The following is a 13,173-nucleotide window of genomic DNA, read 5'->3' on the forward strand; positions in this document are numbered from 1 at the left end:
CTCCCTTCCAATGGTGTTGAGGCGGGTGGGAACAGCAGGGGGTGAAGGTGCTGTGTTTAAAGAGGTGGAGTTATGCAGATCTAAAACGCGTGGATTGCAGCAGCAGCAAGCCGAAAAGTGCAGGCATGTAAGGGATCTAGAGGTTGACAACATGTCTTCTTAACGGGAGTCCAGGAGATCATCTCCACAAATGGATTTTTCAGGATCCTTGGGTGGCTCCGTAGTTTGAAACCAATTCTGGTTATCGCTTCTCGGCCTTTTGGCTAAGATCAAGTGTAGTATCTGTTCTTATCAGTTTAATATCTGATACGTCCCCTATCTGGGGACCATATATTAAATGGATTTTTAGAACAGGGAGATGGAAAAAGAGCTTGCTCTGTCCACTCCACGCATTGACCTGGTATTGCAGTATCTCCAGGACCGGTGCACCCCTTCTTTAATGCAGTTTCTAAAATCAGAAAGAATTGAATTCAATGTTTTTTGTTCATTTTGCTTGTTTGTCGGATTTTGGGATGGACTCTTTGGCTTTGCTTTTCTTCTCCTCATTGGATTTTTCATGTTCAAAGTTGCAGAAGCCAGATTACAAGCTCATTTTGGTTCAACTTCAGCAACTGTGCATTGCATTGCCATGTAATGTGATGCAATGCTATCTTTCTAGCTCTCCCTTTTTACTTCCTTTTGGATAAACAGACATATTAGGCAAGCATTTTGGAGCTTTCACCTAAATAACTACAGGTGGTGAGATAAGCTGCACAATATAATTGACCTTTCAGTATATTGTTGCACACACACCATCTATTTAGCAAATGCCCTTGTTATCAACAGCAGCCTTTTAAACTCACCTGAGCTAACAGGTATGTGCGCTGGTTACTCTGCTGCGCTTAAAATTTCTTTTTTGGTTTGCTACAATGCCTTTTCTGAAACGTTGTCTCCTTCTGCTGGAACACTGACTTCTTTCATTTAATGCCTGCAGACTATAAAAGAGAACCCAACCCAAAAAGTTTGGTTGATTAGTCTGTGGCATTCTGCTAAACTGTTGCTTATGGCGGTCTCTGTGAGCTTCTCAGCGACATTCAGCCAGCCAGGTATCCTGCCTGCAGTAGATGGAATGTGGCAATGGAACGCTGGCTGCGCGTGTCATAATAGGCTCTGAGCCTTTATATACCTGTGCACAGCAGCAGCCACCTTCAGTCTGCTGCTGGACAGCCAGCAGCAGCAGCAGCAGGAGAGGTATGTAATCAGGAGCCCTCCTGCTAAGGGTAGACAGCTGCTCGTTCCACCCCACCCCCCGCCTTAATTGGTTCTCCTCCCTTCCAACGGTGTTGAGGCGGGTGGGAACAGCAGGGGGTGAAGGTGCTGTGTTTAAAGAGGTGGAGTTATGCAGATCTAAAACGCGTGGATTGCAGCAGCAGCAAGCCGAAAAGTGCAGGCATGTAAGGGATCTAGAGGTTGACAACATGTCTTCTTAACGGGAGTCCAGGAGCTCATCTCCACAAATGGACTTTTCAGGATCCTTGGGTGGCTCCGTAGTTTGAAACCAATTCTGGTTATCGCTTCTCGGCCTTTTGGCTAAGATCAAGTGTAGTATCTGTTCTTATCAGTTTAATATCTGATACGTCCCCTATCTGGGGACCATATATTAAATGGATTTTTAGAACAGGGAGATGGAAAAAGAGCTTGCTCTGTCCACTCCACGCATTGACCTGGTATTGCAGTATCTCCAGGACCGGTGCACCCCTTCTTTAATGCAGTTTCTAAAATCAGAAAGAATTGAATTCAATGTTTTTTGTTCATTTTGCTTGTTTGTCGGATTTTGGGATGGACTCTTTGGCTTTGCTTTTCTTCTCCTCATTGGATTTTTCATGTTCAAAGTTGCAGAAGCCAGATTACAAGCTCATTTTGGTTCAACTTCAGCAACTGTGCATTGCATTGCCATGTAATGTGATGCAATGCTATCTTTCTAGCTCTCCCTTTTTACTTCCTTTTGGATAAACAGACATATTAGGCAAGCATTTTGGAGCTTTCACCTAAATAACTACAGGTGGTGAGATAAGCTGCACAATATAATTGACCTTTCAGTATATTGTTGCACACACACCATCTATTTAGCAAATGCCCTTGTTATCAACAGCAGCCTTTTAAACTCACCTGAGCTAACAGGTATGTGCGCTGGTTACTCTGCTGCGCTTAAAATTTCTTTTTTGGTTTGCTACAATGCCTTTTCTGAAACGTTGTTTCCTTCTGCTGGAACACTGACTTCTTTCATTTAATGCCTGCAGACTATAAAAGAGAACCCAACCCAAAAAGTTTGGTTGATTAGTCTGTGGCATTCTGTTAAACTGTTGCTTATGGCGGTCTCTGTGAGCTTCTCAGCGACATTCAGCCAGCCAGGTATCCTGCCTGCAGTAGATGGAATGTGGCAATGGAACGCTGGCTGCGCGTGTCATAATAGGCTCTGAGCCTTTATATACCTGTGCACAGCAGCAGCCACCTTCAGTCTGCTGCTGGACAGCCAGCAGCAGCAGCAGGAGAGGTATGTAATCAGGAGCCCTCCTGCTAAGGGTAGACAGCTGCTCGTTCCACCCCACCCCCCGCCTTAATTGGTTCTCCTCCCTTCCAACGGTGTTGAGGCGGGTGGGAACAGCAGGGGGTGAAGGTGCTGTGTTTAAAGAGGTGGAGTTATGCAGATCTAAAACGCGTGGATTGCAGCAGCAGCAAGCCGAAAAGTGCAGGCATGTAAGGGTTCTAGAGGTTGACAACATGTCTTCTTAACGGGAGTCCAGGAGCTCATCTCCACAAATGGACTTTTCAGGATCCTTGGGTGGCTCCGTAGTTTGAAACCAATTCTGGTTATCGCTTCTCGGCCTTTTGGCTAAGATCAAGTGTAGTATCTGTTCTTATCAGTTTAATATCTGATACGTCCCCTATCTGGGGACCATATATTAAATGGATTTTTAGAACAGGGAGATGGAAAAAGAGCTTGCTCTGTCCACTCCACGCATTGACCTGGTATTGCAGTATCTCCAGGACCGGTGCACCCCTTCTTTAATGCAGTTTCAAAAATCAGAAAGAATTGAATTCAATGTTTTTTGTTCATTTTGCTTGTTTGTCGGATTTTGGGATGGACTCTTTGGCTTTGCTTTTCTTCTCCTCATTGGATTTTTCATGTTCAAAGTTGCAGAAGCCAGATTACAAGCTCATTTTGGTTCAACTTCAGCAACTGTGCATTGCATTGCCATGTAATGTGATGCAATGCTATCTTTCTAGCTCTCCCTTTTTACTTCCTTTTGGATAAACAGACATATTAGGCAAGCATTTTGGAGCTTTCACCTAAATAACTACAGGTGGTGAGATAAGCTGCACAATATAATTGACCTTTCAGTATATTGTTGCACACACACCATCTATTTAGCAAATGCCCTTGTTATCAACAGCAGCCTTTTAAACTCACCTGAGCTAACAGGTATGTGCGCTGGTTACTCTGCTGCGCTTAAAATTTCTTTTTTGGTTTGCTACAATGCCTTTTCTGAAACGTTGTCTCCTTCTGCTGGAACACTGACTTCTTTCATTTAATGCCTGCAGACTATAAAAGAGAACCCAACCCAAAAAGTTTGGTTGATTAGTCTGTGGGATTCTGTTAAACTGTTGCTTATGGCGGTCTCTGTGAGCTTCTCAGCGACATTCAGCCAGCCAGGTATCCTGCCTGCAGTAGATGGAATGTGGCAATGGAACGCTGGCTGCGCGTGTCATAATAGGCTCTGAGCCTTTATATACCTGTGCACAGCAGCAGCCACCTTCAGTCTGCTGCTGGATAGCCAGCAGCAGCAGCAGCAGGAGAGGTATGTAATCAGGAGCCCTCCTGCTAAGGGTAGACAGCTGCTCGTTCCACCCCACCCCCCGCCTTAATTGGTTCTCCTCCCTTCCAACGGTGTTGAGGCGGGTGGGAACAGCAGGGGGTGAAGGTGCTGTGTTTAAAGAGGTGGAGTTATGCAGATCTAAAACGCGTGGATTGCAGCAGCAGCAAGCCGAAAAGTGCAGGCATGTAAGGGATCTAGAGGTTGACAACATGTCTTCTTAACGGGAGTCCAGGAGCTCATCTCCACAAATGGACTTTTCAGGATCCTTGGGTGGCTCCGTAGTTTGAAACCAATTCTGGTTATCGCTTCTCGGCCTTTTGGCTTAGATCTTGTATCTGGTCAGAAGGATCCTATAGTGTCTCCCCCTCGGCCTTGCAGCATCGCCACTTAGGTGGCTTAAGCTGCCTGCTGCTATTGGGGGGGGTCCAGAGGAAACGAGAGGTGATAATGGGCGTCAAGATTCGCTATGCCGGGACTGATGATATTCGGGTCAAAAATGCTTTTCGCATTGATATTGAGGAGTCGAAGAGGAATTTCTTTAACCTGCGGTTCTTGGTGGAAGTCGTCATCTTCAAGATTTTGAATGTTGGTCGTGGAGACATCATTTGCCTACAGGAGTTCCCAAAGAATGGCCGGTACGTTTTAGTCCTTGATCGTATGGCAGCTTGCCAGAATCTTTTCAAGACTCTAAAGGATCAGCAAGCCTTGGATCATCCGGCTCTTGATGGGCTTACATTCACGGTATTGTATACTAAGGGGGAAGTGCCAGTTGTTGTGTTTATGCACAACCCCCTTGTGGATGTGGAGGACATTACTAGATTCCTGAACTGTCATTGCAGCTATGTGTCCTACTCACACAAGGTGAGGAATGAGGTGGGCTTGTGGACTGGCAAACACAAGTTTTTTGTTCGGTTCCAGGAGGACCCCCAGGGACCTGGGGGTATCCACTACCCTCCCCTCAGTTTTGCCATCGGGAGGGATAGAGGGTATATGTTTTTTCCTGGTGCTCCGCGTTTTTGCAGGAAGTGTAAATCCTTTGGACACTACCAAGAGGACTGCACGGTGGAGAAGTTTTGTGGGAAATGCAATAAAGAGGGTCATCTGGCAATGGAGTGTACTAACTCCATGGTTTGTAATGCATGTGGCGAGGAGGGACACGCTTTCAAGGACTGTCCCCATCGTTCCAGGTCATATGCAGAGGCCGTGTCCCCACGTCCTACTACTGCCGCCACTATTGGTGAGGCGATCGAGGCAGTAAGGGACTTCATGGAAGAGATGGAGCAAGCACCCGATCCTGCTGGTGGAAGCGCTGTTGAGATAGAGCCTGCAGATATGTCAATTCTGCTTGATGTGAGTGGTGAGGGAGAAGTGAGCGGTTCACTCTCCACAACGCCGGTGTTGGCTTTGGAAAGCTCAGAGGCAATTCATGAAGGTGGTGGTGGCCAGGGTGACTTCACCGGGGCTGTGGTGAGGCCCCCTGATGAGGACTCTGATGTGTCTTCTGCAAAGAAGTTCCGGCCAGATTTTTCACCTGCCAGTATTGGGAGCATCAGCCCCTTAAGTGATAGGAGCTATCCCGAGAGCTACAGTGCCTCTCCTAGGAGGTCTTTTTTTGAGGAGGGGGCCAGCATTCTCTGCTTAACATCAGGAATCGAGTTTCAAGACGAGAAAGGTTGACTCTTCGGTGGGGGGTATGTTCTTTTTTACCGAATATGGTTAAAAAATGGGCTCCAACGTGGGCTGTAGTGTACTGTCAATAAATGTAAGGCTTATAAAATCTAAGCCTAGAAGATTGGCTATACTGGAAGAACTAAAAAATCTTGGAGCAAATATTTACTGTCTGCAAGAGTGCGGAATTGAAGAGTCACCTCCTGAAAAGGACTGGGTATATGGGCATAGTATTTGGTCAGGTTCAATGACAAACAAAAATGATGGTGTGGGGATTTTGTTGGGGAATAGGGATTTAAGTTTTGAAAATTATATGGTGGTGGAGCCAGGTCGTTGTATAATGGCAGTGGTTAAGGGGAGAGGGTGGAGGGTGAAAATTGTTAACGTGTATTGTCCAATTAACAAAGGGGATAGGTTAGCACTATTAGAGAAAATATGTTTATTTTTGCCTGGAAGGATTCCAATATTATTAGTTGGTGATTTCAATTGTGTTTCTGAAGGGGAAATTGATGTCACGGGTAAGGTCCTTAATCAAATTACATCTGATTTTTCTTTTTTAGATGCAGCGGAATTTTTGAGTAAGCCACCACCGGCCACATATAGAGCTGATAGGGGAGGAATAGTGTCCAGGATTGACCGCATGCTGTATACAAATAGAGGTTTGGTGTGTACATTTTTTAAACAGCATGTTTTTTCTTTCACAGACCATGAATGTTTGTGGGGTATGTTTGAAGGTGATAAAAAAATGGTGCATGGTGTTGGGGTATGGAAGCTAAATGTTAGGTTGTTAGAGGATGTTAGGTTTATGAGAGACTTCGAAAGTAAGTATGAATGGTGGAGGTCTAGGAAAAATAATTTTGTGGATGTGACTGTATGGTGGGATTGGGTGAAAGTGGAAATTAAGAATTTTTTTAGGAGGTGGGGTTATAAAAAAGCAGCAATTGAAAGAGGCAGATTTAAAGATTTAAATATGAGGATTGAGTGGTTACATAAAATGAGTATGAAAGGAATTGATGTTAGTGATCAACTCAGAGGAGCGAGAGATGAGATGAAGCGTGTTTTGGAAAAGCGTGGGAAGGAAATTATTTTTAGGACGAGAGTTGAGCATTTGGATATGGATGAGAAGTGTACGAGGTACTTTTTTAAAAAAATGTGCAGTAAAAAAGATGAGTTGGATGAGGTTGTAAATGATAATGGTATGACTGTGGTTGGAAGGGAAGTGTTGGATGAGGTACATAGTTTCTATAGTAGTTTATTTGAGTCTAAATGGGTGGATGGGGGTTTGAAAGAGCATGTGTTAGGTATGTTGGAGAGTCAGCTTGAATCAGGGGAACGTGAGTGTTTGAGTGAGGATATTGTTTTTGATGAGGTTAAAAAGGCGGTGGATGGTGCGAAAAAGAATAAAACACCTGGGAAAGATGGGTTGCCTGTGGAGTTTTATGTAAAAGCATGGGATGTGATTGGTGTTGATTTTGTGGAGGTATGTCAATATATGTGGATGAATGGTGTACTTTGTAATTCCATGAAAGAAGGAGTAGTTGTTTTACTATATAAGAAGGGTGAGAAAAAGAATTTGCGTAATTGGAGGCCGATTACATTACTCAATGCAGATTATAAAGTCTTTAGCAAAATTCTGGCTAACCGTATGCGTGGGGTGATTGGAAGTGTGGTTGGTGATGATCAAGTGTGCGCGGTGCCAGGTAGGTGTGTGACTGATAACCTCTTGTTGAGAGACGTAATTGGAGATTGTATGTTTAGGAAGGGGAAATGTATGGTTTTTTGTGTGGATTTTGAGAAAGCTTTTGATAGAGTGTCGCATGCGTTTATGTTTGAGGTGTTATTTAGGATGGGTTTTCCTAGTGTTTTTGTGAATGCCATAAGGTGTTTGTATGATGGTGTGGTGAGTGAAGTGTTAGTGAATGGATGTTTGAGTGAGAAGGTGTGCATAAAATCAGGGGTCAGGCAGGGGTGTCCGTTGTCCCCTGTCCTGTTTATAAGTGTGATTGAGCCCCTGTTGTGCATGATTCGGAAAGAGAAAGTGATGAATGGTCTTCTGATCCCAGGGAGTGGTGGAAAGACTGTAAAGGTAATGGGGTATATGGACGATGTTGTTGTGGTGAGTGATAATATGGCTGCTATGAATCGAGCAAGGTTGCTTTTAGATTTCTTTTGTGGTGCATCTGGTTTTAGGGTGAATTGGGGGAAGTATAGCTTTAAGTGTTTCGGGGATTCGAGTGTTAGGATGGATGGTGTGATATGTGAAGAAGGTGCTATTAAGGTTTTGGGGGTGTGGTTTAACAAAGATCTGAAAGGGAATGAGAGTTGGGATGAATGCGGTAAGAGGATTGAACAGAAGTTAAATTTTTGGAGGTTACGGGACTTGACATTGTCAGGCAAAGTCCTTATTATTAAGTCAGTGATTCTTCCTATGTTACTTTTTGTGTCAGTGGTTTTTCCAGCCCCTTATAGGGGTTTTAGGCGGATTGAGAAGCTAATTTTTACGTTTTATTGGGGAAGTAAGATGGAAAAACTTAAAAGGGAATATTTGTGTAAGTTACGTGAACATGGGGGAATGGATTTCCCAAATTTTGAATTTTGTCTTGGTTTAAATTATATTAAAACGGTGGTTGTTCTGTTAGGTAGGGATAACAAGACGGCTTTTATGATTAAATATATGGCTGGATGGATGTTGTTTGGGTTGAAATGGATGAGAAGGGATGCAAGAGTGCCTGTTTCGTTTAAATATCCAGTGTGGTATGAGTTTGTTGAAAAATTTGTTGTCAAGCATGATTTGTTGGATGTTCCTATGGGTGATTTCAAAGTGATAAGGAATGTAAGGAGAAGGATGCGTGTTAGAGAGTTTGAATGTAACATTAGGGGCTTGAGATCGAGTGAAGCGTTGTGTGTATGGAGGAACCTGAGTATAAAAGGAATATCGAATAGGCAGCGTGATATCGTATGGATGAGTTTGCATGAGATTTTGCCTGTGAGAGAGGTACAGAAGAGGAGGGATCTGATTAGAACAGAGGTATGTCCGAGGGATGGATGTGGGGCGAGTGAAACTGTTATGCATTTGGTTTGGAATTGTGATTATGCTCAGAGTGTTTGGAAGGGAGTGGGTGGTTTATGCAAGGAACTAGAGGGCGTGAATTTTATAAATTGGAGAGTGGTAATGTTTGGGATGGGTGCAAGTAGCCGGGTGAAAGAGAGATTGTTGTGGTTGATAATGGCATGTGTAATAGAAAGTCTGTGGGACGTTAGGAATTTGTGTTTATTTAAAAGGAAAATAATCTCAGTTAATAATTGTGTTAGGATGGTTTTGTCAAGGTTATACATAGTTTATTTATGGGACAGCCGTGGCGGTGGTGGCTCTGATTCAGAAGGTTTTTGGAAAGTAAAAAAATGGAGGTCACTGGTAAAGTACCAGTAAGTCCTTGTTTAAGTGTTGTGATCTGTCTTTTTTTATGATAATGGTATGTTTTATAGTTTTTTGTCCATTCAAAAGGTATTACAACTGTTTCAGTATAAAGTTATAAATATGAAATAAAGAAAGTACCATTATGATGTAAGACTGGGCAACGTAGTATGAGTTTTTATACTATTGATTGTTGCTTGAAAAATTTTACTGAATGGTATAAAAAAAAAAAAAAAATCTGTTCTTATCAGTTTAATATCTGATACGTCCCCTATCTGGGGACCATATATTAAATGGATTTTTAGAACAGGGAGATGGAAAAAGAGCTTGCTCTGTCCACTCCACGCATTGACCTGGTATTGCAGTATCTCCAGGACCGGTGCACCCCTTCTTTAATGCAGTTTCTAAAATCAGAAAGAATTGAATTCAATGTTTTTTGTTCATTTTGCTTGTTTGTCGGATTTTGGGATGGACTCTTTGGCTTTGCTTTTCTTCTCCTCATTGGATTTTTCATGTTCAAAGTTGCAGAAGCCAGATTACAAGCTCATTTTGGTTCAACTTCAGCAACTGTGCATTGCATTGCCATGTAATGTGATGCAATGCTATCTTTCTAGCTCTCCCTTTTTACTTCCTTTTGGATAAACAGACATATTAGGCAAGCATTTTGGAGCTTTCACCTAAATAACTACAGGTGGTGAGATAAGCTGCACAATATAATTGACCTTTCAGTATATTGTTGCACACACACCATCTATTTAGCAAATGCCCTTGTTATCAACAGCAGCCTTTTAAACTCACCTGAGCTAACAGGTATGTGCGCTGGTTACTCTGCTGCGCTTAAAATTTCTTTTTTGGTTTGGTACAATGCCTTTTCTGAAACGTTGTCTCCTTCTGCTGGAACACTGACTTCTTTCATTTAATGCCTGCAGACTATAAAAGAGAACCCAACCCAAAAAGTTTGGTTGATTAGTCTGTGGCATTCTGTTAAACTGTTGCTTATGGCGGTCTCTGTGAGCTTCTCAGCGACATTCAGCCAGCCAGGTATCCTGCCTGCAGTAGATGGAATGTGGCAATGGAACGCTGGCTGCGCGTGTCATAATAGGCTCTGAGCCTTTATATACCTGTGCACAGCAGCAGCCACCTTCAGTCTGCTGCTGGACAGCCAGCAGCAGCAGCAGCAGGAGAGGTATGTAATCAGGAGCCCTCCTGCTAAGGGTAGACAGCTGCTCGTTCCACCCCACCCCCCGCCTTAATTGGTTCTCCTCCCTTCCAACGGTGTTGAGGCGGGTGGGAACAGCAGGGGGTGAAGGTGCTGTGTTTAAAGAGGTGGAGTTATGCAGATCTAAAACGCGTGGATTGCAGCAGCAGCAAGCCGAAAAGTGCAGGCATGTAAGGGATCTAGAGGTTGACAACATGTCTTCTTAACGGGAGTCCAGGAGCTCATCTCCACAAATGGACTTTTCAGGATCCTTGGGTGGCTCCGTAGTTTGAAACCAATTCTGGTTATCGCTTCTCGGCCTTTTGGCTAAGATCAAGTGTAGTATCTGTTCTTATCAGTTTAATATCTGATACGTCCCCTATCTGGGGACCATATATTAAATGGATTTTTAGAACAGGGAGATGGAAAAAGAGCTTGCTCTGTCCACTCCACGCATTGACCTGGTATTGCAGTATCTCCAGGACCGGTGCACCCCTTCTTTAATGCAGTTTCTAAAATCAGAAAGAATTGAATTCAATGTTTTTTGTTCATTTTGCTTGTTTGTCGGATTTTGGGATGGACTCTTTGGCTTTGCTTTTCTTCTCCTCATTGGATTTTTCATGTTCAAAGTTGCAGAAGCCAGATTACAAGCTCATTTTGGTTCAACTTCAGCAACTGTGCATTGCATTGCCATGTAATGTGATGCAATGCTATCTTTCTAGCTCTCCCTTTTTACTTCCTTTTGGATAAACAGACATATTAGGCAAGCATTTTGGAGCTTTCACCTAAATAACTACAGGTGGTGAGATAAGCTGCACAATATAATTGACCTTTCAGTATATTGTTGCACACACACCATCTATTTAGCAAATGCCCTTGTTATCAACAGCAGCCTTTTAAACTCACCTGAGCTAACAGGTATGTGCGCTGGTTACTCTGCTGCGCTTAAAATTTCTTTTTTGGTTTGCTACAATGCCTTTTCTGAAACGTCTCCTTCTGCTGGAACACTGACTTCTTTCATTTAATGCCTGCAGACTATAAAAGAGAACCCAACCCAAAAAGTTTGGTTGATTAGTCTGTGGCATTCTGTTAAACTGTTGCTTATGGCGGTCTCTGTGAGCTTCTCAGCGACATTCAGCCAGCCAGGTATCCTGCCTGCAGTAGATGGAATGTGGCAATGGAACGCTGGCTGCGCGTGTCATAATAGGCTCTGAGCATTTATATACCTGTGCACAGCAGCAGCCACCTTCAGTCTGCTGCTGGACAGCCAGCAGCAGCAGCAGCAGGAGAGGTATGTAATCAGGAGCCCTCCTGCTAAGGGTAGACAGCTGCTCGTTCCACCCCACCCCCCGCCTTAATTGGTTCTCCTCCCTTCCAACGGTGTTGAGGCGGGTGGGAACAGCAGGGGGTGAAGGTGCTGTGTTTAAAGAGGTGGAGTTATGCAGATCTAAAACGCGTGGATTGCAGCAGCAGCAAGCCGAAAAGTGCAGGCATGTAAGGGATCTAGAGGTTGACAACATGTCTTCTTAACGGGAGTCCAGGAGCTCATCTCCACAAATGGACTTTTCAGGATCCTTGGGTGGCTTCGTAGTTTGAAACCAATTCTGGTTATCGCTTCTCGGCCTTTTGGCTAAGATCAAGTGTAGTATCTGTTCTTATCAGTTTAATATCTGATACGTCCCCTATCTGGGGACCATATATTAAATGGATTTTTAGAACAGGGAGATGGAAAAAGAGCTTGCTCTGTCCACTCCACGCATTGACCTGGTATTGCAGTATCTCCAGGACCGGTGCACCCCTTCTTTAATGCAGTTTCTAAAATCAGAAAGAATTGAATTCAATGTTTTTTGTTCATTTTGCTTGTTTGTCGGATTTTGGGATGGACTCTTTGGCTTTGCTTTTCTTCTCCTCATTGGATTTTTCATGTTCAAAGTTGCAGAAGCCAGATTACAAGCTCATTTTGGTTCAACTTCAGCAACTGTGCATTGCATTGCCATGTAATGTGATGCAATGCTATCTTTCTAGCTCTCCCTTTTTACTTCCTTTTGGATAAACAGACATATTAGGCAAGCATTTTGGAGCTTTCACCTAAATAACTACAGGTGGTGAGATAAGCTGCACAATATAATTGACCTTTCAGTATATTGTTGCACACACACCATCTATTTAGCAAATGCCCTTGCTATCAACAGCAGCCTTTTAAACTCACCTGAGCTAACAGGTATGTGCGCTGGTTACTCTGCTGCGCTTAAAATTTCTTTTTGGGTTTGCTACAATGCCTTTTCTGAAACGTTGTCTCCTTCTGCTGGAACACTGACTTCTTTCATTTAATGCCTGCAGACTATAAAAGAGAACCCAACCCAAAAAGTTTGGTTGATTAGTCTGTGGCATTCTGTTAAACTGTTGCTTATGGCGGTCTCTGTGAGCTTCTCAGCGACATTCAGCCAGCCAGGTATCCTGCCTGCAGTAGATGGAATGTGGCAATGGAACGCTGGCTGCGCGTGTCATAATAGGCTCTGAGCCTTTATATACCTGTGCACAGCAGCAGCCACCTTCAGTCTGCTGCTGGACAGCCAGCAGCAGCAGCAGCAGGAGAGGTATGTAATCAGGAGCCCTCCTGCTAAGGGTAGACAGCTGCTCGTTCCACCCCACCCCCCGCCTTAATTGGTTCTCCTCCCTTCCAACGGTGTTGAGGCGGGTGGGAACAGCAGGGGGTGAAGGTGCTGTGTTTAAAGAGGTGGAGTTATGCAGATCTAAAACGCGTGGATTGCAGCAGCAGCAAGCCGAAAAGTGCAGGCATGTAAGGGATCTAGAGGTTGACAACATGTCTTCTTAACGGGAGTCCAGGAGCTCATCTCCACAAATGGACTTTTCAGGATCCTTGGGTGGCTCCGTAGTTTGAAACCAATTCTGGTTATCGCTTCTCGGCCTTTTGGCTAAGATCAAGTGTAGTATCTTTCGAAAAGGCGGTTTTGGATGTTGGCCGCCCTAGTAGATTGATACATTATGCACACTGGGGTTTAGGCGCTTGTTAG

The 13,173-nt window shown here is 43.9% G+C and overlaps 6 non-coding genes and 1 pseudogene across 6 annotated transcripts; all 7 read left to right on the forward strand.

Annotated features, from left to right (window-relative positions):
- The first annotated feature begins 243 nt into the window (after positions 1-243).
- On the forward strand, positions 244-434 carry LOC141223612 (U2 spliceosomal RNA). Its single transcript, XR_012291179.1, has one exon. It is a non-coding gene; the product is annotated as a U2 spliceosomal RNA (small nuclear RNA).
- A 1,115-nt stretch (positions 435-1,549) lies between these two features.
- Positions 1,550-1,740, forward strand: LOC141223613 (U2 spliceosomal RNA). Its single transcript, XR_012291180.1, has one exon. It is a non-coding gene; the product is annotated as a U2 spliceosomal RNA (small nuclear RNA).
- A 1,112-nt stretch (positions 1,741-2,852) lies between these two features.
- LOC141223614 (U2 spliceosomal RNA) lies at positions 2,853-3,043 on the forward strand. The gene has a single exon (XR_012291181.1). It is a non-coding gene; the product is annotated as a U2 spliceosomal RNA (small nuclear RNA).
- A 6,097-nt stretch (positions 3,044-9,140) lies between these two features.
- LOC141223756 (U2 spliceosomal RNA) lies at positions 9,141-9,330 on the forward strand. The gene has a single exon (XR_012291314.1). It is a non-coding gene; the product is annotated as a U2 spliceosomal RNA (small nuclear RNA).
- A 1,115-nt stretch (positions 9,331-10,445) lies between these two features.
- LOC141223615 (U2 spliceosomal RNA) lies at positions 10,446-10,636 on the forward strand. The gene has a single exon (XR_012291182.1). It is a non-coding gene; the product is annotated as a U2 spliceosomal RNA (small nuclear RNA).
- Positions 10,637-11,748: 1,112 nt separating this feature from the next.
- Positions 11,749-11,939, forward strand: LOC141223616 (U2 spliceosomal RNA). Its single transcript, XR_012291183.1, has one exon. It is a non-coding gene; the product is annotated as a U2 spliceosomal RNA (small nuclear RNA).
- A 1,115-nt stretch (positions 11,940-13,054) lies between these two features.
- On the forward strand, positions 13,055-13,146 carry LOC141223811 (U2 spliceosomal RNA; annotated as a pseudogene).
- The last annotated feature ends 27 nt before the right edge of the window (positions 13,147-13,173 follow it).

The sequence above is a fragment of the Phyllobates terribilis genome, unplaced genomic scaffold (assembly GCF_046119375.1).
Source record: "Phyllobates terribilis strain yellow unplaced genomic scaffold, ASM4611937v1 Scaffold_377__1_contigs__length_1856515, whole genome shotgun sequence".
Lineage (NCBI taxonomy): Eukaryota > Metazoa > Chordata > Amphibia > Anura > Dendrobatidae > Phyllobates > Phyllobates terribilis.